The sequence below is a fragment of the Cetorhinus maximus genome, chromosome 20 (assembly GCF_964194155.1).
Source record: "Cetorhinus maximus chromosome 20, sCetMax3.hap1.1, whole genome shotgun sequence".
NCBI lineage: Eukaryota > Metazoa > Chordata > Chondrichthyes > Lamniformes > Cetorhinidae > Cetorhinus > Cetorhinus maximus.
The window spans coordinates 40,741,081-40,768,107 of record NC_135898.1 but is presented as its reverse complement, the minus strand read 5'-3'; positions in this window follow the sequence as shown (position 1 = coordinate 40,768,107).

Here is a 27,027-nt window from a genome sequence, read left to right as displayed (position 1 = left end):
ACAGCTCTGGCACCCATCACCCTCTCCTCCCACCCATCCCACTCTCACAGCTCTGGCACCCATCACCCCCTCCCCCCACCCACCCCACTCTTACAGCTCTGGCATTGCCCCTGCCCCCACCCACCTCACTCTCACAGCTCTGGCACCCACCCACCTCCCCCAACCCTGCTCCCACAGTTCTGGCACCCCTCCCCAAACCCCCACCTCACTCTCACAGTTCTGACAGCACCCCCACACTCCATGCTTACAGCTTTGGCAGCACCCTAGACCCCCGCTCTGCCCCCTCCTCACAACCGTCCGAAAATTGACCTGTGTATTTTTTTTTGCCGCTTTGGAACACGTTTTAAAATTACCTTTTACATGCCAGATTTTTTGGGGTACTCATTGTTCCTTGGTGTTGCAGTTTTAGAAATGGAAAACAGGGGCAAAAATGATCAATTTTGTAGAGCTGTGTCTATGAAGTGAATACACCATCTTGGTATCAGAGGATTTGCATGTGTCCAGGGTGGCTCCTCTGAACAATAAAGTTGCCCTGAACTGTGCAGCGTGCAGGCACTGGGTCTGCTTTCTTTAGGTTTTCCAGGTGTGAATGCAGCCAAGAAAATGGCCACCACCAAAAATAAGTTAATTTTTAAAAAAACTTTGATGCGGAGCCCAGAGAATCAGAAGTGCACCTCTTGGATCCATAGCAACCCTGCACTTCTGTCGGCTGGCAAGCTGTTTCCCCCTCCTGTTCTCCCCCCACCCCGGAGTACTCCTGTTTCTGTGGCAAGAGACCAAGCTTGATCATTAGGCAATAAGTGGAAATGATTTGAATTGATGGAATCAGAATCACATATTTGCTTCAGCGCCCAAGGCCATTTTTTAGGGTGACTCTCAGTCCTTGCAAATGGGTTGCGTGTTATCCCCTTGCACTTGAATAATCTCATGTAGCAACATGATACAATTCTTGCATTTTGTTTTGGCAGTGCGTTTAAGTGATGTGATATCATGGCCAGAGTGCTTATGGAAGTCATGGTCCTGTTTGTGGAACGTGACTGCCTGGCAGTTACATTGCACCTTACAATTAACATGTTTTTATGATCAATTTAATGGAGCGTTGGTAATTAGTGAGATGTCAACGTTAGTTCAGTGGTAACAATCTTGCTGGAAGCAGAGAATTCTAAGTTCAAGCTCCACTTCAGAGGCTTGAGCGCATAATGCAGGCTGACGCTCCAGTACAGTATTGAGGGAATGCTGCACTGTCTGAGGTGCCATCCTTTTGGTTGTGATGTTAAACTGCAGGCCCATCTCCCCTCTCAGGTGGACCTAAAAGATCTCATTGCATTATTCTGAAGAAGAGCAGAAAAGATCCTCGGTGTCCTGACCAATATTTATCCCCCAGCCAACACCAATATGACAGATTGGCCTGAGTTTTACTTTTTTTACTGCGCAATCGGCAGGCCCGGGAGGGTTCGGGAAATGATCCCTCTCCGACCCCTGGAAGAAGCCAGAGGCATAGAAGCTGAAGGCAGCTGTGACCTTTAGAGGCACTGGCATGGGGTGTCCACCCACACAGTTAGCGGAGATCTCAGGCCCAATCATCTGACAGTTATAGTTGACTGTCTCCCTTGAGAGATGGAGCTTCCTTCACCACTGCACCTCAGACATATTGAGGTAGCTGCTTTGCTGCCTGAATACCCTGGCAGCAGGATAGTGGTGTCTTCTGCGGCCCCTTCCACCTTGGACTACCTCTTGGTCCTGCGCCCCTTGTGCCTGCGCCTGTACTCCCAAAGGTGGCTCCCCTGGAGGTTGAATGTTCACTCCTGGCCTCCTCCCTCTTCTCGCCCTCCCTTTCTCCTCAGAGGAGCTGCCTCCAGTGTACAGTTCAGCTCCCATTCCCAGGCTAAGGGAAGGCTTCCTGAAACCTGCAGGCCCAGAAAAGATTACTCACTGCAGTGTGCTGACCTGAAGGTTAAGAGTCCAGAAAAAGCAGCTGGTATGCGTTTTGAAGTACTACAGATCACACAGGCAAGTTTCAAAAACTTTCATAAATAAATACTTAACTGTGCACACTTGAGACCCCTGTAAGCCCTCATATCCCGCCTGTAGATGAGGTTTATACAAATGTGTTCTACCCGCCTGCCCATTGCGCCCATGCGCCGACCCAAAGATTGCACGGGCGCCGAAAAATCGATGTCATATAGTGAGTCAAGTGCCTTAAGTGGCCTGTTAATCAATGGCGAATGCGTGTCGGACATCATTGCGTGCCTGCCCAGCGAAATATCGCGATGGTGCGCGGTGACGTTGGGACGCTCGCCTGACGTCATCGCACGTCATTTTACCCACGGACATGCGGGGCCCGCCCCCACACGCCAATGGGAAAATTCTGCCCTCTGAAACTCCCTCCTTAAAGATCCTACTCTTTGCTATTTCTACCCCTCTCACTTTTAAACACCCTCTCCAAATTTTTCTTTGCAACCAAATTTTTATATCATTCTTCCTAATAGTTCTATTTGTGCTCAGTGCCCATATCTTCCCTGTGGAGCAGTTTGGGCATTTATTATATGAAAGTCCTATTGTTGGTGCAGATTGCTATGAATTTAAAAATCCTCCTTTTAAGAGCTACAGAATATAATGTAAACTTGTGAAATATATGCCCACTGCAAGCTCATGCATATGAATGAAGTCATAAGGTATGAAATTAAGTGAATAAATACACATACCCTTCACTAATATGATGGTTTATGCAGCACATAAAATAAATAAATATTTGCCTAATAGTTTGCAGTACATCATCAACATAAACAGCACTCTGGGTGAAAACAAGGTGTTGAATGTCTGACAACAAAATGCGCTATATTCCCCAACACTGAAAATTGTATAATAAGTAAAATTACAGCACCCACAACTCAATGGGTTGATTTGGAGCTTTTAATCATTCCCGACTTCTGTACTTCTTTGCTCAACAAAGTAACATTGCAATTACTTTAACTTCAGCGGGTAAACAAAGTACATTCAGTTGGAGAAAGAACGAGGTGCTAAGCTTTAGGCTTTATATAGAACTTTAGCCTTGAAAAGTTATGACAAATCCAGTCTCAAGTGTGTGTGAACAAGTAAAACAAAACAGACGTTAAAGGGACTTGTAGTGCCTTGCTGAAGTACTCCATACTAAACTATCACTGTTGACAGCATTTTCTGCATCTCAATAGGGCACACGCCAACACGATTTTTATTTATCTTGTCATCTAAAAGACACTCTTACCCCATGGTCATCCCAAAACCAATTTTATTCTGAAATTTCATTAAAAGCAATGTCACTGGTTACTGAATACTGGATTGTGGTCACCCTGTATTTCTCAATGACATTGAAGTACTTCTCTATTATAAAGAAGATAATGTTGATAAGGTACATATTGATTCAGTGATCCATATAACCCATAGCCCACGAGAACAGATAATAAATGCTCAAGCTTAAATAGAAAAAATCAAAAATTCCATCTGTTCCATCTGATTACCTCCTTACATAGTGAAGCAGGGATATTGTTTTTTTTAAAATGCCAATACAATTTTTAAATTAACTGTAACTTGTTCCTATTTGCTGTTGTAGAATTTAGCAAATTAATCACACGAATGGATAATTCAATCAAAATAAATGGTACAAATAAATTAAAGCTCTATGTGGTAATGCAGAGTCATCTATAAAGGTAAATTTGTTTCATTGATCAGGGCCTGCTAATCATCAATGTATTTTTCCAATTTGCTCCTAGGGTCATTTAATTAATATAAATTATAAATAGCACGACACACAGATTTATTCTTGCAATCCTATTCATTTTATGCATACTATATTCATTGAGCTAATCCCAATTATTTTACTTAAAACATTTCACTAAGTGGTTTCTTCTCAAATAAACCACATTCCATGTCACAATTGTTGGGAATGATCGTGATTCTCATTTATATATAAGAGATACCATCATGCCAAATAAAAGTTCTCACATTGTGGCACTTGGAAAAGTTATGTAGAATATAAGAAGAAGAGGAGGAATACTGTAATCTCAAGTAAGGTGAAATTTAATAAGGAATATAAATCCTACAGGGAATTCAAAGGATGCTTAGAATGTGGAACTCAGGACCACAAGGAGTAGTTGAGGCAACTAGATAGATGTAAAAAAATATAGATAAAAACAAAAAACTGCGGATGCTGGAAATCCAAAACAAAAACAGAAACAGAAATACCTGGAAAAACTCAGCAGGTCTGGCAGCATCGGCGGAGAAGAGTACAGTTGACGTTTTGAGTCCTCATGACCCTTCTGTTCTGTTGAAGGGTCATGAGGACTTGAAACATCAACTGTACTCTTCTCCGCCGATGTTGCCAGACCTGCTGAGTTTTTCTAGGTATTTCTGTTTCTGTTTTTGAACTAGATAGATGTATTCGAGGGGAGGCTAAACAGATGAGGGAGAAAGGAACAGAAGGATATGCTGATGGGGTTAAATTAAGAGGGCTGGAAGGACATTCGTGTGGAATAAAAATTCTGGCATGGACCAATAGAGCTGAATAGCTTGCTTATGTGCTATAGATTCTACTTAAGTAATAAGGGGGCAATTATCTTAAACCGCAACTGCTTTAGATATTTATAGCGTGGAGTGCTTTGGCTTGTACCCATCTCTAATTTCCACATTCAAACGCTGCATCGAAGGGGTAATGTTGCAAGGTCCCATTAGCTCGATTTGGAATCACAAGAGTTTTATTCTGCAACACAGGTGGGTCCCTGTGCCTGAAGAGAAAACTTATTAATTTACCTCTAGTAAGTAACATAGTATCATGAGAGTGGGAATAACTGCCTCTATGTACCTCTGTAACAGCTTACAAAGCCTTGTTATCTCACATATTCAAACAGATTGGAGTTCAATTGTACAGGTGTCGGCTGGGCTGTACTCCAATGCTGCCCAGTGTCCGGGTTACAGTGGATCAATTGCTACCCTAATGTCAAAAACAGGCAAGAGTGCACCCATAATCTGACAAATTTACTATTGTCTTGCTTATACAGGTCTTGGCCCAAGTCATTTCCCTGTGTTTAGCTCGTGGAAGGCAGGACTTTAGCTGCAGAACGAGGATGCTGATTAATTTACGCTTATGTTCACGCACAGCTGAAAACCTGCTGGGTTTAGCATTTTGGAAACACATGGGGCTGATCTTTCTCTGCTTATTGCCTTGTTTATCAATGTGAATAGGACAGTACTGAGCGGATAATTAAAAAAAAATTATTGCTAGAGACTGACGTATTCCAGCATTACCACTGGAAAATCTATTCACATACAAGCCTGCAAATCAAGAGCACCACTGCTGCTTCCTCAACCCATGCACAGATCACGGGCAGTAGAGGGAGAAGGGCAACCAGGAGCAGAACTCACAGGTGTCTTTGCCCTCTCAAACATGGCTGGTTAAATCAAAAGTTACAGAACTGAACTCCTCAAAGAGCAGTACATGAGAAAGTTGTGTTTCTCCACTGAAGCAATCAGAGATCCATGACGCCTACAGCAACACAGCCTGCAACCCACTGCCACAGCTGGCACTGCATTGTCTGTTGAAGCCTTTGCATGACTTATTTTCCTCTAACTCCTTCTAGTCTTCCCCCGAGGGAATCAATAGTACCAATGAGCTTGCAACCCATGTTTGCAATAGACAGGTGACCGGTGCTGTGTTTAGGAACATAGGAACAGAAGAAGGCCATTCAGCCCGTCGAGCCTGCTCCACCATTCAGTACGATCATGGCTGATCGAACACTTCAATGCCTTTTACCCACACAATCCCCATAACCCTGTATTGTTTATCAGAAATCTATCAAACTCTACTTAAAACATACGCAATGACTGAGCTTCCAAGGCCCTCTGGTTTGCTAAGTACTTTCATTGCTTTCCACATGGACCATTGGAAAAAGCTTCTGGAGTTCACCATGGGCCAAAGGTTTCACCCAAGTTCATTAATGTGCACGTGTTTGCACTCTGCATGAGCCTCCTCACACCCAACTTTATTTCACACTATCAACATATTCTTCTATTCCTTTCTTCCTCACATTCTTATTTAACTTTCCCTTAAATATAGCAACCACCCCATGTACAATCAAGTTCCAAATTCTAACAGCTCTCTGGGTAAATATGTTTCTCCTGAATTCCTTATTGGATATATTAATGGTGGTATCTTTATTTACGGTTCCTAATTCTGGACTCCTCCACAAGCAGAAACATCTTCCCTATTGAAACCCTTCATAATTTTAAAGACCTCTATCAGGTTGCCCTTCAGCCTCCTCTTTTCCAGAGTAAAGAGCTCCAGGCTTTATGGTCTCTCAATTTTTCAGATCTAAGTTTATTGAATCTACTCCCCAGTAATTGCAGAATTTGTTGTCTATAGCTCACAAATATGAGCAATTTATGACCTTGTTAAACTTATGCTGGAATTTGTAAACTTAACATTATATCATGTGCAAATTAGCCTTTACACTAAGATTATCATTTTCCGAGTGGTGGTAATGGACACAAAAAATTACCAGCAGTCAAGGTATTCCCTTTATAGTTATTTCAAAATAAATTGGAAACTACTAGAATCACCTTCAAGGGGATGGAATAAATCCATAAGGCTAGTTGAAGATAGTTATTAGCACATGAATCAAAGAGCTAGGTTACACACATTGCCAGATCTATAATTTAGCAATGAGCTGGAAATGGCTGGCAATCTAGATTCAAGGGAAACATTAGGATATAAGTAATTATAATAAGATAAATCTATTATTCAGCGAGGTTGAAGGCTAAACAATCAAAGGAAACAGATTACAAGCCAGAATGGGAGCGAAGGTACAAAGCACCAACCAGGAATTTGTATGGTCTCAGGTGTGTTTTTTTGAAAAGGAAACAAAAAATAGACTGCTTTAATGAAGTGTGGAAATTGCAATAGCATTTTTAGCTTGTTGAAAGAATAGGTAGATCATTTATGTAGTCAGAGGTATTTAAACATTAAGTTAGTCACGGTAGACTTTTTGTAATGGATGGGTTTTGAGTGAGTGAAAATTTTGTCTAGTGTTTCAATGCAAACACATTTTAAAGCAACAAATGAATCTAGAGGGAGGATAATTACTTAAGGACGGCTTCACATAACTTTGAGTAAAGTGGATTTGCACAGTGCTGCTAGTGAACTGAGATGGTGAAATGGAGGCAGCTGTGATGGCCTTGGTTAGGACTTCCAGAAGACAATACGAGTGAGCGAATGCACTGGGTTGAATTTGCAGGGCCACTTGAAGTTGGGAATGGAGATGGGGAGGAGGAGGAGGAGGGGTGGGGGTGAGGGGTCCAAAAATACCAACTCAGGTTGGCGTGTCAGTTTCAAGGCACCATCAATGGTCACTAGGGGTGAACACGAATCCTGCACTCCTCCAAATGAAGGCCAATTAACACTGTTGAAAAGCTCATTAATAGTTTGTAAGGGGTTCAAATTCAACTTTATATAGAGCCAGACTTTGCATTCAGAAACAGATCATCTGAAGGGAGGCGGGCACAAAGTGGAGAGCCAGCTATGGCTGCTCCAGGCCATCATCCCAGTCCTGTAAGAGGGTCAGAGGGACAAAGAGGGACTGGCCATTCTGTAAGGAGTGCCCTTGCCACTGCACAGATGGCAGAGAGAGTGGGCACTCAACGCCTAAGCTTTGGTTGTAGTCAACACCATGCTAGCATCACATGAGCAGAAGAGCAGGGAGCAAGGATGCCAAGGACAATTGGGCAGCCACCTGCCTAACCAGCACAGCTTTCAGATTTTGGGCCCATTGGCAGAGAGGCAACACCTTTCGCAGGAAGGACAGGATCCCGGGCATTAGAGGAGCATAGGAGGGGAAGGAGGGACTGGAAGACAATTGAGGCCAAACCACTGACACAGGATTGACCACCAAAGCTGGAGATACCTGGAAATGACTGAGAACCAGCGCCGCAGGAGACTGCGATTCTCCAGGCAGATGGTCATTGAAGTCTGTGTCCTCACCATTGAAGGCCTTGCATCTCACTGCACTGGTTGCCATGCCCTGCCAGTGGTTGTCAAAATCATTTTGGCCCTGAACTTCTTCACTTCTGGCTACTTCCAAGGATGAGCTGCAGACCTGAGTAGCATTTTGCAAACAGCAACACACTACTGCATCGCATAGGTTACTGATGGCCTCTTTGCTAAAGCTGGACAGTACATTTATTTCGCAGCAGACCCAGCCTTGCAGGGACAGCGTGTGTTGGATTTTGCCTCCATCGCTGGTGACCCAAAGTGCAAAACATCATTGATTGCACCAATTTGTCCATCAAGCCACTCAGATCAATCAATAGGAAGGGTCTTCACTCCCTCAATGTCCAAAAGGCCTGCACCCAGAACAAGAGATTCCTCCATGTGTGAACTCATGTTCCTGCTAGCTGCCATGCCTCCTTTATCTTCTTCCAGTAGATGCTACCTCAAATATCTTCTTCCAGTAGACCAGATGCTGCCTCAGATATCTTCTTCCAGTTCTCAGATCTTCACTCCAATCCCCAAAGTGCTTGGATGGACCCTCAGGGACAAGGGAAAACCCTTGAAGAAATGGCTACTGACCCTTCTGGGGAAACACTACCCCACCCTGCCTCCTAGACAGAAGCATGGAGATGATACAGCCAATGTCACCTGCTCAGCAGGACAACCATTGAGCAGGCCATCAGGCTTCTGAAGTTGTGATTCTATGCCTAGACCAATCGGGTGGTGCTCTCAATGCCCTCCAGCAATGGCCTTGGTCATTGTTGTGGTCTGCTGTGCTCTTCATAACATAATGCTCCACTGAGGTGTGGGCCTTGATGATAAGGTTCAACATGGGAAGAACAGGAGGTTCCCTTTGGTGCAGTGAAAGGTTTCGGCACAAACCACAGATCTCTTCCTCTGGACAACCAGGAACCTCAGTGATGGCTGCTGTGGGCTGTCTAAATGTGTCCCACACTCCAACTGACCCACCTCCATTCCTAGTCCTACTGGTTCTAAGTGAGTAAGAAAAGCAGCTCCATATCAATTCTAGGCTCCCCATGTGAAAATCTGAATCTTAATCAGTTTCTCACTGAAGGTGGGGTTCTGACCCAAATAAACAGGCAGCTTCTACTGCCCATCATTGCGGTGAAAATTCGGCCCATGGTGTCTGTCTTTGTACTACCTCTAGTTTCACTGAGGTATGAATACATTTACTTTTAACAGATCTAAGCCCAGTTGTTGGTGGTGGGTAGGGTTGGGGGTAGTCTGGTTCCTGTTCAGAGGGTGTTGGATGTAGAGTAAAGAACTAACATCAGAAGCATACATGATGCTGATGTAATAATGATGCCAGAACATGTGACTGAGAAGAAAGCGAGATCTGGAAGGAGGAGAAGCTCTGACTTCATGTAGATGTCCAAATGTGTAAATATTTGCTGTAAATAAAGAGTGGTGGTTTGAAGAAACCTCAGACTCTAGCACCATACTTTGGGAGAATAGACAATTCCCGACGAGCTCCAACCACAAAACAAACTGTGGTAGCAGCGAGTTAAAGACCTAGCAGACCTGAAAAAGAAGATACAGGGCTAGCAAGGAAAGAGGTCCTCAAAGGAAGGACAAAAGAAAAAAATTAAGACTCAACAAGACATCAGAACTTCACGGGAGCAGCAGATACAAGCTGAGACACAGACCTGAAGACAGGATGGCAGTGAGCACATGCCTAACAGCAGCACAAAATCAGGAACAATTCCAGGGCTCAGCAGAAGCATGGAATCCACCACCATTTCCAGAAACATTTCGGAGTGCAGAAGGCTTGCAACAGGTCCAGAACTTGGTCAACTGGCGAATAAGGTTCACAAGGTACAGAACTACTTCAGCAATGCACAAAAAAGATTGAAGAAGACGAGGTCAATATACTACTTTATACAGTAGGATCTATTGCTGATGATGTGATAGCAAGGCAGGGGCTTGATGAGACTTCAACTTCTTATGAAGAAGTCCTGCACACTTTTAACTTTTAATTCAGGGTCCATCGGAATTTAATAATAGTGAGGGCTAAATTTAAGAAAAGAAAGCATAGATTCGTTCTTCAATGATCTCTATAAGCTGGCAGGGAACTGTGATTGTAGAACCTTAAAGGATGAGCTGGTCTGCGACAGAATCATAGTCGTGGTTCTAGATGAAGCATTATCAGATCTCTTATAGATAAGAATGGATTTAACAATAGTGAAATCAGTGAAGATTGCAAAACAAATGGAATTCAGGAAACAGAATTGGGCATTTGTTCATGCGGAAGCAGAAAGTCAATTGAGACCATTCAGTTTGTAGGCCATAAAGGAGAAAACGTGCCAAAGCATAAGCCTGCCAAAACAGGGAGAAGTGCACCAATTGCTATTTTGAAATGTCTTCCGTGTGGTGGGAACAAACTGCACCAGTGAAAAGGATGTCCAGCAGGGGGGAGCAGAATGCCATAACTATGGAAAAAACGCCATTTCAAAACGGTTTGTCACTCACAAACACTGACAACCTGTAAAAAAGAGAGAGAAAAGTTTAAAACAGAGCCACATGTGAGAAGTGGAAGAACCATAGGCAAAGGAGCCAACATTCCTAGGGTAAATAATATTGAAAATAAGTATTGGTGTATTAAACTGGAAGTGGATGGACACCCCATAGAGTTTAAACTAGACACAGGAGCAGGGGTTTCTGTATATATCAGACGAAGTCAAAAGGCTCAACCAAACTACATTGCAATCCTCATCTATCAAATTACAAGGGACAATTTTAAAGTCATAGGCCAACTCATGGCAAAGCTGATATACAAAGGCCAAGAAATCCTTGAACCTCTCTTTGATATTCAAAATCAAGAGTGCTCTCTACTAAACAAAAAGGCATGTCTAAAACTGAAATTAATCGATAGTGGATGAAGTTGCTGATAAGAATTACAGCAACACATTTCAAAATGAATTTCCAAAACTGTTTACAGGGCTAGGGAAGTTAAGGACCGAGTACCATATCACCATATGATAAAAGCAAAAAAACTGCGGATGCTGGAAATCCAAAATAAAAATAAAAATACCTGGAAAAACTCAGCAGGTCTGACAGCATCTGCGGAGAGGAACACAGTTAACATTTCGAGTCTGTATGACTCTTCAACAGAACTAAGTAAAAAATAGAAAATAGGTAAAATATAAGCTGGTTTAAGGGGTGGGTGGGTGGGACAGGTAGAGCTGGATAGAGGGCCAGTGATAGGTGGAGATAACCAAAAGATGTCATAGACAAGAGGACAAAGAGGTGTTAAAGGTGTGATATCATCTAAGGAATGTGCTAATTAAGGGTAGAAAGCAGGACAGGCAAGGTACAGATAGCCCGAGTGGGGTTGGGGTGGGGTGAAGGGAAGGGATCGAAATAGGCTAAAAGGTAGAGATAAAACAATGGATGGAAATACATTTAAAAATAATGGAAATAGGTGGGAAAAGACAAATCTATATAAATTATTGGAAAAAAAAAGAAAGAAAAGGGGATCAGAAAGGGGGTGGGGATGGAGGAGAGAGTTCATGATCTAAAATTGTTAAACTCAATATTCAGTCCAGAAGGCTGTAAAGTGCCTAGTCGGAAGATGAGGTGCTGTTCTTCCAGTTTGCGTTGAGCTTCACTGGAACAATGCAGCAGGCCAAGGACGGACATGTGGGCATGAGAGCAGGGTGGAGTGTTGAAATGGCAAGCGACAGGGAGGTCTGGGTCATGCTTGCGGACAGACCGAAGGTGTTCTGCAAAGCGGTCACCCAGTTTGCATTTGGTCTCTCCAATGTAGAGGAAACCACATTGGGAGCAACGAATGCAGTAGACTAAATTGAGGGAAGTGCAAGTGAAATGCTGCTTCACTTGAAAGGAGTGTTTGGGCCCTTGGACGGTGAGGAGAGGGGAAGTAAAGGGGCAGGTGTTGCACCTTCTGCGGTTGCATGGGAAGGTGCTGTGGGAGGGGGTTGAGGTGTAGGGGGTGATGGAAGAGTGGACCAGGGTGTCATGGAGGCAACGATCCCTGCGGAATGCTGCCAGGGGCGGGTGAAGGGAAGATGTGTTTGGTGGTGGCATCATGCTGGAGTTGGCGGAAATGGCAGAGGATGATCATTTGAATGCGGAGGCTGGTGGGGTGATAAGTGAGGACAAGGGGGACCCTATCATGGTTCTGGAAGAGAGAGGAAGGTGTGAGGGCGGATGCGTGGGAGATGGGCCGGACACGGTTGAGGGCCCTGTCAACCACCGTGGGTGGAAAACCTCAGTTAAGGAAGAAGGAAGACATGTCAGAGGAACTGTTTTTGAAAGTGGCATCATCAGAACAGATGCGACGGAGGCGAAGGAACTGAGAGAATGGGATGGAGTCCTTACAGGAAGAGGGGTGTGAGGAGCTGAGGTCGAGGTAGATGTGGGAGTCGGTAGGCTTGTAATGAATATTGGTGGACAGTCTATCACCAGAAATTGAGACAGAGAGGTCAAGGAAGAGAAGGGAAGTGTCAGAGATGGACCATGTGAAAATGATGGAGGGGTGGAAATTGGAAGCAAAATTAATAAATTTTTCCAGGTCCAGATGAGAGCATGAAGCAGCACCGAAGCAATCATCGATGTACTGGAGAAAGAGTTGTGGGAGGGGGCCGGAGTAGGACTGGAATAAGGAATGTTCCACATACCCCATAAAGAGACAGGGATAACTGGGGCCCATGCGGATACCCATAGCCACACCTTTTATTTGGAGGAAGTGAGAGGAGTTTAAGGAGAAATTGTTCAGTGTGAGAACAAGTTCAGCCAGACGGAGGAGAGTAATGGTGGATGGGGATTTTTCGGGCCTCTGTTCGAGGAAGAAGCGGAGAGCCATCAGACCATCCCGGTGGGGGATGGAGGTGTAGAGGGATTGGAAGTCCATGGTGAAGAGGAGGCGGTTGGGGCCAGGGAACTGGAAATTGTTGATATGATGTTGGCTGCCAGAGGAATCACGGATGTAGGTGGGAAGGGATTGGACAAGGGGAGAGAGAATGGAGTCAAGATAGCAAGAAATGAGTTCCATGGGGCAGGAACAGGCTAACACGATTGGTCTGCCGGGGCAGTCCTGTTGGTGGATTTTGGGTAGGAGGTAGAAGCGGGCCGTCCGAGGTTGGGAGACTATGAGGTTGGAAGCTGTGGAAGGAAGATCTCCAGAGGAGATGAGGTCAGTAACAGTCCTAGAAACAATGGCTTGATGTTCAGTGGTGGGGTCATGGTCCAGGGGGAGGTAGGAGGAAGTGTCTACAAGTTGACGCTTAGCCTCTGCGAGGTAGAGGTCAGTGTGCCAGACAACAACAGCACCACCCTTGTCAGCGGGTTTGATGACAATGTCAGGGTGAACAGTGGTTCTGGAATGTGGACCAGGAAAATGCTTTCAAAAGGAATAAACAACCTTTAACTCTTCTGAAATCTTGACACATTACGATCCAGAATTACCGACCATAATAGCAGCAGGTACTTCGTCTACAGGTCTGGGGGAAGTTTTATTTCAAGTGCAGAGGGATGGCAAGTGTAGACCATTCTACTAGGCTTCCAGGTCACTAACAGAAACAGAGCAACAATACGCCATTATAGAAAAAAAAGCATTAGCAGCAATGTGGGCGTGCAAAAAATTTTCAGACCAAGTTATTGCATTGCGTTTCATAATCGAAACAGACCATAAGCCACCAGTCACTCTTTTGAACATGAAAGGAATCATGAATTTGCCGCCCAGAATCCAGGGGTTCAGATAAAGATTGATGAGTTATGACTCTATTACAGAGTACGTGCAAGGGAAGTATCAAACAATGGCAGACACACTATCATGAATGCCATCAAAAGGAATCAAACAAGAGGATTTACATTTTGTCGAGGAGTCTGAAGCCTTAATCACTCAGTACTTATCAGCTATTGCAAAAATGTTGCAGTGATAAGGCATGCCCAGCAACGAGATGAAGAATATCACCAAATCTGAGAACATTGACCAGAATTTTTCGCCTTCAGAGATGAGAATTGTGGCGGGCAGGGGCACCAAATTTGACTTGATGGAAAAAGTCAGTTTCCCTCCAGCAGGAAATTGGTCTGGAATTTTGTTCTCCCGGCTTTGATGGTGGGTTTAAGGCGACTTATTTTTCATTGATCTATGTTGGGAACTTCATATGCATCTCATGAAAGCCCTTAAAAGGCCAAATCACTGGAATTATGTTTGCCTCCCAAATTAAATGCCCCACCAGTGGATTATTAGAACAGTATGTTTCCCGACTGTATATAGTAGCGTGCACCTGGTGAGCTTCACTTCATCTATGACTTGGGGGTACATAGATGCTGCTTCCTCCGACCTATAAGAGTATTGCTGCGAGATTTTGGGTTCTTGTATCAGAAGCTGTGCCAAGACTGGACAGGGGAGACAAGCTTACATGGTGAGGTTGGGGGAGGGGGCGGGGGGGTGGTGTCTTGAAGGGTGGGGTCGATGGTGTCAACGGAGGGGTCCAGGTTGGGGAGAACTCAGAGTATAGTGGTAAGAGGGAACAGTCACGTAAGGGGAATTAGGATGCAGTAGGGTGGCAGGTTCGGGGTGAGAGTCTGGTAGGCGAAGGTCTCAACGGTTGGTTCCAGAGGGGGACTGGACAGGCGGCTCGGATAACAGGAGGGGGCAGGGTCAGGGGACATGGGGACAGTAACGGGTGTTGGCCCTGAGGGGAGGAAAGGCATGCAGGGGTAGATTGTTATAGAATCCAGGGTAATGCAGGGAGGTTCAAAGGCAACAGAAGTGAGAGGAATGGTGATATTATGTGAGTGGAAATTGGTAGTTGACAGTGGGGGTGGGGGGTAGAAGGTGGTGGAGCATGTCTGAAAACTTATGCACACCATTTTCTCAAGCCTGTTCTTGGCAACACAGATCTTCTGTAAGTGTGGATCCTCGAGGTGGTAGGGAGGTCTTTTTGGATGGGTGGAGTTCAAGGTCAGCACATATAACCAACTAAAGAGATACCCTAATAATTATACGGCAACTGAATGTCGAAAATGCTCACCTGTGTTCTCCTCACTATGGTGAAGCCCATATTGCAGCAGGTTTCTTCCTGACTCATGGGTCTCATAACATCGGGATCCCGGCAAGGTGTGGAGCTGCCATTCATTCTGTGCTATTTTTCATCGGCTGCTGTCAGAGACAGGGATGAAGGGAGGGAGGCGGATGCCTCCAAGGTGCGCAGCTGGTGGAGGGGCAGCCAACTCGCGACTCCAAACCTCCATCCTTCCGGGGGAATGGACATGGCTGACAAGGGATCAAATAGTTTGTCTTTCCATGCTGCTGAGGCAATGGTGATGGTGTCTACAGAGTTCAGGGTGATGGAGATAAGTGGAAAAGTATCCACATGAGGCTTCTTGCACATGGCTCGCATCACCCTGGTCAAAGAGCAATGTGCCCATAAGCAGTCATGTATGAATGGGAGGAAAACCCATCTCTGGTCCTTCAGGATGTCCTTTACTTGGAAGGTGTGGGAGGGGATGCCATGTCTAAATGGAGGCCAGGGAAGGGCTTAGCACTTGCCTGTTGGCTTTGAGATGGAGGGAAACCTATAAAGGGCATTTACACTAAATATATCACTTCAATTTGTTCACACATCCACTGAGGCGTCAATGATGCAGGCTGCAGGCAACCCTGCCTTGGTAATGGCTCTCAGCCAGATGAGGAGAACGAGGGCCTGTCGCTAGTTGGCATAGGGCCAGGAGGAGCAAGGGCCTGAGCAGCAAGAGGCAGCAGGGCCTCTATAAGATCAAGAAAATGGGCCACTGCAACAGCAAGTATTGGCCCGACCATGGCAGCGCTCTTATCTAGAGAAGACCAAAAATAAATGCCGGAGACACCCTCATATGTCCCGGGATATGATTGCCCCACATGTGCGAGCTTCTCCAGTGTGAGCTGCAGCTGCAAGGAGCAATGCAGAGCTCTTGGCCTGCAGTGAGTGAATGTCTGTCCAGGTTTTGTTTAAATATTGTGCCAAGTCCTTCAAGCCCATGAGGTAACAACAGGGCGGGTGACTTCCCACCCACCCTTCCCTGAAATTTCCTGAACTCCTCACTGACGCATAACCAATGACCTGAAAAGAGGAAGATCACACATGTCCACCCGCCCCACCGCCCAACAGGAATCATGCTGAGTTGCCAACCCACCACTGCACTTAGCCTCCAGAATGGAAAATTCTGCCCATTGTCTGAAATGATGGCCAGACGATATCCCCGCTAATCTGATACCGCAGCCATACTTCAATGAGAGAATAGTCATACCAATATCAACTTTGATATTCTTCAAAAACTTCACCTAAGAGTAGCAAATTGTTGCGCGATAGCACAACAATCAGTCTGGTGGCCAGGCGTTACTTATGCTAGAGAAGAAATGATTCCTAACTGTCTTATGTGTGCCGTCAACAGCCAAGAACAAAAAGAACCACTATTACCTTCTACTTTTCCACCAAGGCTGTGGGAGCGCCTGGAAATGGACTTATTTGGATTTAGAAGGAAAAACTTCCTGATTGTCACTGATTATTGTTAAAGATAGATTGAAGCAAACAGGCTGCCTAATGTCACAGCAGAAACAGTCATCCAATCCCTCAAGAGAATTTATGGAACGTATGGCATCCCAGACATCATCATGTCTGATGATGGGCTGCAATGATGAGCTATTCCACAATTTTGCAAATGAATACGGCTTCATTCATGTAACCAGTTCACCTTGCTATCCTCAAGCAAACGGAGAAGCTGAGAAGGGGGTACAAACCATCAAAGATTTATTGAAGAGAAACAAAGGCTTTAACCTAGCTGTTCTGAGTTATCAGACCTCACCACTACAAAATGCTTTCTCACCATCATAGTTACTAATGGGTTGGAGATTGAGAAACACAGCTTCCATGAACAAAAACTCAAATCCAATATCACTACAAATGACCACGGGAGGAGAGAACAGTGTGAGGAAGAACAGAGAAGCAACCAAGCTCGGAACTTCCATCACAGGCGTTGAGGACGTGAGTTACCAGTGCTGAAACCTGGGGAGAAAGTATGGGCCCGACCAACAGAGGGAAGACACAATCATTGAAGAAACTCCACAACCAAGATCTCATACGATTGAGATGACAAGGCTATCATAAGGAGAAATCGCAGTGCCTTAATATCCTTGGAGAGAAAACTGATAGAAACTTAGGCTAAGTACTCAGATTCTGATGAAGAAGAAAAAAGACTTACTCCAAGCTCTACAGCCACCCAGGAGAAGAACACTTACACTGATAGATGAGAGAGTGTGGAATATCCTCAACCTCAAAAGGCGATCAGAACAAGTTCAGGAAGATTGGTCAATGCAGCTTAGAGACTAACCCTGTGAAGTCTGAGACTTTGGGGGTAGATGTAGGAGGGTGTAAATATGATGGGGATAAAGACTTGGGGGGAGATATGGAGTAAAGGGTTCATCAGGGGCATAAATGATGCTGATGTGATGTTAGCTTACTTGACTGGGAAATAATAAAGATCTAGAAGGAGGAGAAGCTCCAACCTCATGTAAGGTCCAAATGTGTAAACACTCACTGTAAATAAAGAATAATGGTTTTATAAAACCATAGACTCCAAAGCACACCTTGAGGGTATAGACAATCCCCAAAACTCCTGTTTGGACCCCAGCCACACAACTAAACAGGGGGCTGTTCAGGATCCCATTCTTAGGAAGGTGGGGCGGGGCAGTGGCATTGTCAGGTCCTGTTTGATGGAGGGGGTTGGTGATTGAAGAGTCAGATCCTGTTTTTGGGGCTGTGGGGAGCCTGGATCCTGCTCCCCGGTAGAAAAGGCAAAGTTAATTGAGAAGAGTCTGGTTCCTGTCTCCTGGGGATACGCATGGGATGGGCTTGGGTGGGGAAATTCTGGTTCCAGTTTGGATGGGAGGAGGGGAGTGGGGTAGGTGAAGTGTGGTTCCAGTTGCTTGCAGGGGAAGGGGTGTCTATTTCCTCTCACTGTGGTGGGGGCGAGTCCGTTTCCTATTGCTGGGCAGGAAGGGGTTCCGGGTTCAATGGCTGGGGGAGTTACAGGTGGTCTGGTTCCTCTTGCTAAAGCTGTTTTCTTTTTCGCTATTAGTCAACAAGTCCAAATTTAGAAGTGGCCAAGCTACCTTTTACAAATATTCTGTGGGCAACATTTTACCCCATCGGGATCCTGCTCCCCGGTAGAAAAGGCAAAGTTAATTGAGAAGAGTCTGGTTCCTGTCTCCTGGGGATACGCATGGGATGGGCTTGGGTGGGGAAATTCTGGTTCCAGTTTGGATGGGAGGAGGGGAGTGGGGTAGGTGAAGTGTGGTTCCAGTTGCTTGCAGGGGAAGGGGTGTCTATTTCCTCTCACTGTGGTGGGGGCGAGTCCGTTTCCTATTGCTGGGCAGGAAGGGGTTCCGGGTTCAATGGCTGGGGGAGTTACAGGTGGTCTGGTGGGCGGGCGGACTTCCGATCAGTTGGGGGCGCGCTGCCATTTTACGTGGGTGGGCCAATTAAAGCATGGCCAGCGTGATGTCCACCAGGAAGTGCTATGCGCTCCCTGTGCGGGCAGGGGAGGGGGGGGGGGGAATTCCCTCAGCCAGGAGTGTGCTCTTTTGCACACGCGTGCGGGAGAGTGCACAGATTTCATTGAGTCAAAGTGCTGCCTCAGGGAGATCGGCTCACATTTTAAACTTCAAATAAAGCTGAGAAAAAAAATTCCCTGCCATGTCCCCTAATGTGACACTGTCACATGAGAGTTGAGACATGTCCATAACTTACATTTTGAAATATTCTGAGATTTTTAAATCCTCATGAAACCTCACCCGCCTGTTGATGAAGTTTCATGCTTTTTCAGAAGCCCGCCAGGGCTCCCGGCCTGCCCGCCAACCTTAAGGTTGGACGGGCAGGTCCATTAGTGACTTCAACCACTTTGTTAATGGCTTTAATAGGCTATTGACAGGTCCGCAGGCGCGCAGCCGATTCGGATGCGTGCCGCTGACCTGAGAATGTGAATGATGTGCGGTGACGTCAGGATGCCCGTCCGACGTCACCCTGTGTCATTTTACGCATCGGCGAGCGGGCCCCGCCCCCACTTGCCGACCGGAAGATACAGCAGTGTGCCTCACTGGGCAGGAAAATTAACCAAAGAAATTATGCCAAATGTTGAATTTTGCTCTCTGACTATTCTTGTGAGGCCTTTACATTTCTCATTTGCATTGTTTGGTGAATCATGATTGGATTTGTGAGCCATTATTTCATTGTCTCTTGTTACCTGTAAAGAGGGCAGAAATGAAGTGTAACCACTCAAATTCAGTGCTTTTTTTGCACCATCTGCCATTCTGGTTTCTGCTTTCCGTTTTCACTTTCCAAACTCAGTCATCAAATCAAGGCCTATTAAGGATAAAAGGCTGCAAATGCTATCAGGTAATTGGTCTTCTCATATCAGTGATGACACGTGGACAGAATAAATCCAGCTAGGTACAATAGATGGGTATGTGAATATAAGTAATATCAGCCAATTATAGAGGAAGTCAACAATCCCAAATAATGTCTTTGGACTAACTTTACAGCTTTTGTGGAGAAGTTAAGAGAGTTGACACAAGGGATCTTTCTTGCTGAAAAGCAAAGCAGCCATGTGAATTGAAAAATAGCTTTACACTTTACAAATTAACTTATATCGAGTTTTTCTAACAGGGTTCCAATAGATGGCAGTAGTGTACAAGTTAAGCATGGCATACATTCAAATGCTCTTGTAGTCAGGCTCTCGGGAATAGCTTTACCAAGTTAGCTCTCAGTAATATGGGCAATCCTACTGGGCCCACTGACCTGCGCTCCTAACATGTTAAGCTCTGTGCCAGAGAAGCAGGTTTGTAAAATCTATCCTTTTTGAATTTGTCACACAGAACATGAAGCATTTGTTTATTAGGTTGTCAGGCTAATCAGTAATGCAACATGGGATGCCTAAATGCTGAAGGATACTGCTATTCAGTATCTATCAACCATTTTGAAATTTGTCAAAATAAAGCAAAAATAATCCAACCATTAAGCCATTGCATCTGAATTAGGTTCTTTTATGGCATTTTTCATGGAGCAACGATGACAAGATTATCATTAATCTAAGAAATTAACAGCCTCAATGACACACTTGTTGACTTTATAACTGTCAGGTCCATTGATTATAATTGTTAAAACACTGCAGTACGTTCATTATTTATTATACTTTAGCAGTTAAAAGGTCGTAGTAATTAAATATAGGTTGTGGGTAATCCAATGCGGAACAATTTAAAATTTGACAGTCTCAGATTGATGAGAGCTTAAACTGGCAGGCCCCACTTTCACATGGAATCACAATGGACATGAGTGAGTTGGAGAAGGTTGCAGGTATGCTTGTAAAGCTGTGACTCAGATTCTACCGCCTCTCCGGATCATTAGTAAAGCTCCACATCTGCTGTTAGTCTCACAGTTTTGACACTATGCCCCACATATCCTCACCTAAATTTCTGTGGAGTATTATCCTCTTCCCAATTCAATTTACTGTATTTATGCTTTTCCACATTGTCGTGACCCTTTTTAGATTGGCATCCAAAATTCAAGTCCAAAAACAATGTCATCCAGAGATATATTCATTTCCTCTCCTAGTATGCTGTCACCAATTGTCAGAATAAGTTTCAAACCTAGAATAATGTCTGTTGCTACATTGAACAATACAAGTAATTTTGAGGTGATGTGCAATAAGATAGCAGATATTATAAATAATAGCCATTTGAAAGCTAAAGTATTCACATTGTATTTGATGCATTTTATTAACAAATCAAACAGACATGGTTGATTCTTTCAACATAAGCTTACCACCAAACACTTGTTTAAAAAAGAATCAGAGACCAGGACATTTTTATCACAGTTATAGAGCAGCCAGCAGAGTGACAGCCAAAGGCCAGCATGAAGCATACAGCAACAAGGTTCATTGTCCTCGAAGGCATATTGGTGCACTTTATCAACATATAGGCGCTCTAACTTTTTAAATCAGTTAATGCAATTCTGATGAACATTTTTCACCAAGATACTGTTCTGTGCTGTTTTTTCTAATATTCACAAATGTGCATTGACAAGTTTTTTTTAATGTGTATATCCTTCCAATCATCCTTTGCATAGGAAGCAGCCTGTTACTGATTGTTTGGTTACTCTCCTGAGGGCATTTCATGTACTGAATATCCATGCTCCCCATGCCCATCTGGACTGGTTTCTTGAATCTGCTGCATGTGAAATCCTTGCTATAAATGCAATTTCACTTGATCAGTTCTTCCATCTCTTCCTTATCTGTTGTACTCAATTTCAAATTCAATCCAAATATGGCATTGCAAGTCAATATCTTAAGGTTTATTGCATCCAACTATTTAGCAAGCTGGATTTGGAGGAGCAATGCAATGAAAATTGGATAAGTTCTACAATGGATGGGTGATCAGCTCTGGTAGAGGTGGTGAAGACAAAGTAACATGTGATGGCTTGCTTTCCAATTATTCCTTTCCTTACCCCTGCAGTAAGACTTTTTGCACTCTCCTGCCATCCCATCCCAAGTTTTTGAACTTGTGTGCAGAAGCAAAAAATAGGCACACTTAAACCATGCAGTCTGCTGCATAGTGGATTGTAGCACCAGTACATTCCCTTTGAGAATGATTTATACTAGTCTCTGTTTTCAGTGTCTTTTCCCAGAAATTTTTCCTTCAGATTAAGGGGCTGATGCATCTTCCAATAGCCAACTCAGTATCACCAAAGGCCTGGGAGCAGTTAGACTCTTCCATTCAGGAACTTGGACAATGGGTTAATATTTAATTTAAAGAGGGGAAAATCATGATGCTAGGAAGATATTATTTTCAGGAATTCATTCTAGCATAACAAATTGAGAATCTTTTTGCTCCATAATCGGAGAAATAATTATGCTTGATCAGTAAGTCAACAGGACTGTGAAAAATAAGCAAAGATTTCTTGCTTTGATTGACCAAATCTTAAAAGCTAAAGGGGCATTCACTCTACAAGTTTAATATTAATTATTTATTGGCTCTGTACCAAAGCTGAATGTGCAAATTATAATTTGGATATTAAGGTGTGATTTGGCTTCAAAGTGATGTGGAGTATCACTTCTTCCTCCAGGGACTCTTACTCTGCTTCGTTCCAGTGTCAGCTCAAGCACAGACTCCAGATTCAGACTGTATTTACGTTATAAGTGCAGTGTCAGCGTGAAGGATTTGCACCAATACCAAAACCATAGTGTAAAAAAAAGTCCTTAAAGGAAATTTTAGAAGATTTCTATGTAGGTGAAATTTTAGAACCCCTTTGTCATGATGGGCCCTCGCATACAGCAGACAACCTATTGTGGGTATCCTGCCCATTGACATTAATAGAAGTGGATTTTCACTAAACATGACTAACAGAACATTAGCTGAGCTGCCAAGAAAATTTATGATCAAGGTGGCAAATTAGTGTTGAAATATATTTGGACTTAAAGTTCAACATACTGCTACTTTCCAACTTGATTTTTAAGGAAACCTGAGGATATGAAAAAACTACATATCCAGCTGTGGAAAATCAAATTTTTTATGCTATTCAAACAAAACACTGCTCTCTACAAATATCCAAGTGTTACATAAAGATAATTCTGGTAAGCAAAGAAAGAAATGGGTAAAATAATATAGTAAAAGAAAGCATGCATTTATAATGCAACATTTCTCAATAGCAGTAAGTCCCAAAACACTTTATAGCCAATGAATTACTTTTGGAGAGCAGTTATCCTTATATAGACAAATGTAAGCCAGAATCTTGGGACAAACTCCCAGTGCTTCCGCATGAGTACAGGATCTTTTACATGCATTTGAACATAAAGACATGGGCTTGCCAACATCTCAGTCAAAAAACAACACAATGCAGCACCCCATTAATATCACACTGAAGTGTCGGCTCAGAATATGCACTCAAATCCTGCAGCAACCTTCTGACTCAGAAGTGAGAAGCAACCAACTAAGCTGCTATTTGTTAATATGCTGTGTTGTCCTGGCATTTTAAGTTAACCCTTGGGACTTTGCATTGGCATTCATCTTGGTGGTATTCTGGAAGGCCCTGTTCTTGCTCCCCTATCTGATTATATTTGGGGGTGGGGGCCTGCCCAACCATTAGGCTGGCTGCACCTATTCTTTCTCTACCTGATATTATTATTTCCCAATTATCCTCCTGCAGATGAAATGGTCAGTGGTTTACCCTAAATGCTCATTCACTTTGTTGGATTAACCTTTAAGAACTCTAAAATCAGGGAGAAAACCTTTCCTAATATAAATTTGTCTTATGATCCCACATGCCCCAGTATTAGGCTTATTTCTTAATGTAACTTTCACTACATTATCCTCTTGTCTCATAGAAATAGGCCATTCATCCCCAAACCTGTTTCACCATTCAATTAGAAGACTGATCTGTATCTTAACTTCATTTACCCACCTTGTTCCGTAACCATTAATACCTTTGCCTAACAAAAATATATCAATTTTAGTTTTGAAATTTTCAATTGACTTGGCATCGATAGCTTTTTCGGTGAGTGAGTTCTAGATTTCCACACCATTTTGTGTGATGAAGTGCTCTCTGATATCATCTCTGAACAGCCTACCTATAATTTTAAGGTTTAGCTCCCTTGTTCTAAACACTTCCACCAGATTAAGTAGTTTATTTCTATCTACCCTATCAAATAATTTAATCAACTCAAACAGCTTGATTATATCACCTCTTAATCTTCTATATTCAAAGAAAGTCATGTCTATGCAACGTGTCCCCACAATTTAACGCTTTTACCCCCCGCAGTATCACTCTGGTTAATCTACACCTCACCTACTCTAAGACCAATATATCCCTCTCTGAGTTGTGGTGCCTAGAACCAAACACAGCATTCTAAATGGGATCTAACCAGAAATCTGACACTGGTACTTCCACCCATTTGCATTTCATGCCTCCTGAGACAAAGGTCAACACTTCATGAATCAATTTGTACCTGTCCACTAATTTTTGGTGGTTTCTGTACTTGGACCCTAAATCTCTCTGCCTCACCCAAATTTCCACTTCTCATCATTGGGAAAATATCAGAATCTATCTTTTGAACTCCTTGTGCCACAGTTTTGTCCATTCTTTTAATCTATCCATGTCCCTTTGCAATTTTCTGCTCCTCTCTTGATTATTTACCGTGCCATTGAACTTAGCTGTGTAATTGGTTGGTGTAATAATCTTGCCTCAAATGTGTGATAATCTTCAACTATCGTTTGTTATTGCTGCAATATTATGTATGCAGTCGAGTACTGACTTTCTTTTCTTTAGTTATATTTTTGCTTGTTTTTCTTAGCCAGGTGTAAACTTTGTTATATAATTCAAAAACGAAGAAATGAGAGTAACCAGGTAGCGAAAAGTAGAACAGTAAAACAATAATTATGACAAATGTTAACAAGAATACAATGGGTATAAATATGCAATTCTCTAATATTCATCAGCCAGTCGGGTCAGAAAAAAATAAATGATTTTAAGAACCAAGATTTCAAGTTAATGAAGAAGAATTCAAATTAATTGACTAACAGAAATAATGCTGAAGATTACCTCAGTCAAGGAAAATTTATTGCTTTAAAACTAAAACTCTGGGCTGAATTTTATGTGCCTCCGGCGGGCATGTTTCCCATCGGTGGGGTGGGGGGTGGTGGGGTGGGGGCGATGTGAAATGGGGTGGGTGCTCGTGCTCATCCTACCACCATCCCACCCACCCCCAAGCTCTCCCCATAATACAGGGGTGGGGGGGAGATGGGCAGCCCACCCACTATAAGGGTCAATTAGGTTTGTTATCAAGCCAACTGACCCTGATAATACACTGACTGCACCATAAAACATTTGGCATGGGCAGCAGGGCAGGAGTGAGAAGCCCGTTTTGCAAACTTAAATGCTTAAAGGGTGGGAAGGAAATGTTGAGGGGGGGGGCTCACACTTCGGGGGCTGCCTTTTGCCGATTATAGGACGGTCTCCCCTTGGGTTGAATCCCCACTTCCTTCCTACCTGCTCCCTCCCTTAAACCCACCCCCTCCCCCCTGCCCCTCTACCTAACCTACCCAAACCCTCCTGGCCCAAGACCTTGGACTTACCTGCTCTGAGGATCCATGGGCCTTGATCTTCTCTTCCTTCTACAGTCCCAGCAGCTGACACTGATACCTACCTGCCAGGGCTAATGGAGCTGTGGGCCAAACCAATTGGCTGGCAGCTCCAGAGGGCAGGACTTCCACCTTGTTAGTCCGGCCCCACAGAGCTTTATGGGGCATGTCGGTGTGGAGCATGTTGATCCCACGTATTATTCCCCCCTCTGAGTGTGCAGCATCAGTACATGCCCACAAAAAATAAGTACCTGTTAACCAAGTAGTATCCAAAATTGATGAAGAGATCCATTAAAATGGTGAAAAGAAGAAAAGCAAACTATACAAAGGGGGGAGTTTAGCTGGGAGTGCGTTTTCTCCTGGGGGGTTAGAAATAGGTTAAGCGTCTGACCAGCTTGAGGGCTAGGATATTTTAACAGTCGGGCCTCATTTCCTTCCCACCAGCCAGCTGTCTGCTTGAAACAAGTGGGAACTGGCAGCTTACTGGCTTCAGAGCAGCTTATGGCACAGTGGTGGCATCCCTAACTCTGGGTTCAAGTCCCACACCAGGACTTGTTGGCCACAGAAGGAACGTTTATGACGTGCGGTTCAATGGGTTGATAATCAGGCTGGGAATCCATCCACCATCTCCCATTATTCCCCAAAGGGTAAAAAAGGTGCGTGAAGATATGCTTAAAAAAACATGCTTTTGGGTAGGCTAAAGCTTGTAGGTGACCTGCTGGTACCAAGGTAAGTGGAGTGTAGAATTGGGCCTTTTTATGGGTGGGAAGTAGGGCAGCAGAGGCCCAGTCTTTCTTTATGTGGACTGGGAGCTAGAGCATTCCTGATCATCTTGATCCTATTAATGAAAGGTTATGACTTATCTTGAAGGGTGTCTTCTTCTATCAATGAATACCCTGCTCAGTTGGCCGTTAACATGCTATCAGAGTCCCAACAACATAAATGGGGATTTACATATGTATATGAGTCTCCTGCCTCAGGCATGTAGGTACCTCAGCCACCTAAAAGAAAGGTACAACAGCAAGTATGAATCAGCAGGAATGGAGCTGTAATTCTTGCGCAGCTATTTTAACGGCATATCCGCCCATTTCTGCTGTGTGGAGTGAGTTAACATTTCTTCCAAAATCTTCAGAAAAAAAGAGCGAGAATGCTCGGAAAAAAATAGATATTTGTGATGCAGGGGTAGGAATTCTCTTGGTGTATTCACATAGAAAAGCTTAACATGTTCATAATCTGTTACTTTTATGCAAGCATCAGCCCACTTAAAATAAACAGATTAATGTCTGCTTAGAAATAGCACACAAAGGAATGAGTGGAGCTTCCGTGCATGAATCTGGGTGATCAAAATTCAACCCTGTGAAGAACGTAAGAACATAAGAAATATGAGCAAAATTAGGCTTTATTCCCCTCAAACCTGCTCCGCCATTTAATAAAACCACTGAAGTTATCACTCCACTTTCCTGTCCCATCCCGATATTCCTTTACTGCTGACAAAATCTAGCAAACTCAGCCTTGAATATGCTCAATGACTGAACGTCTAAATCCATTTGGGGTAGAGTATTCCAAAGATTCACAAGCCTCCGAGGTGAGGAAACTTCTCCTAACTTCAATTCTAAATGGCCGACCCCTGAACCTGAGACCATGACTCCTAGGACAGAATCACCCCAGATTGGCACTAAATGTGGTGGCGGGTAGGAAAAAGAACATTTCAACAGCCAGCCGCAATGACGGCTTTTCATGCCGTATCATCCCAATTCTGCCTTATTAATCATGCATTCCCAGGAAATACGCTGTTTCGATGGTGGGAGGGCTCTCATTTGCCCGCCACACCGTCACCTCACCGTTTCCTCTCGCC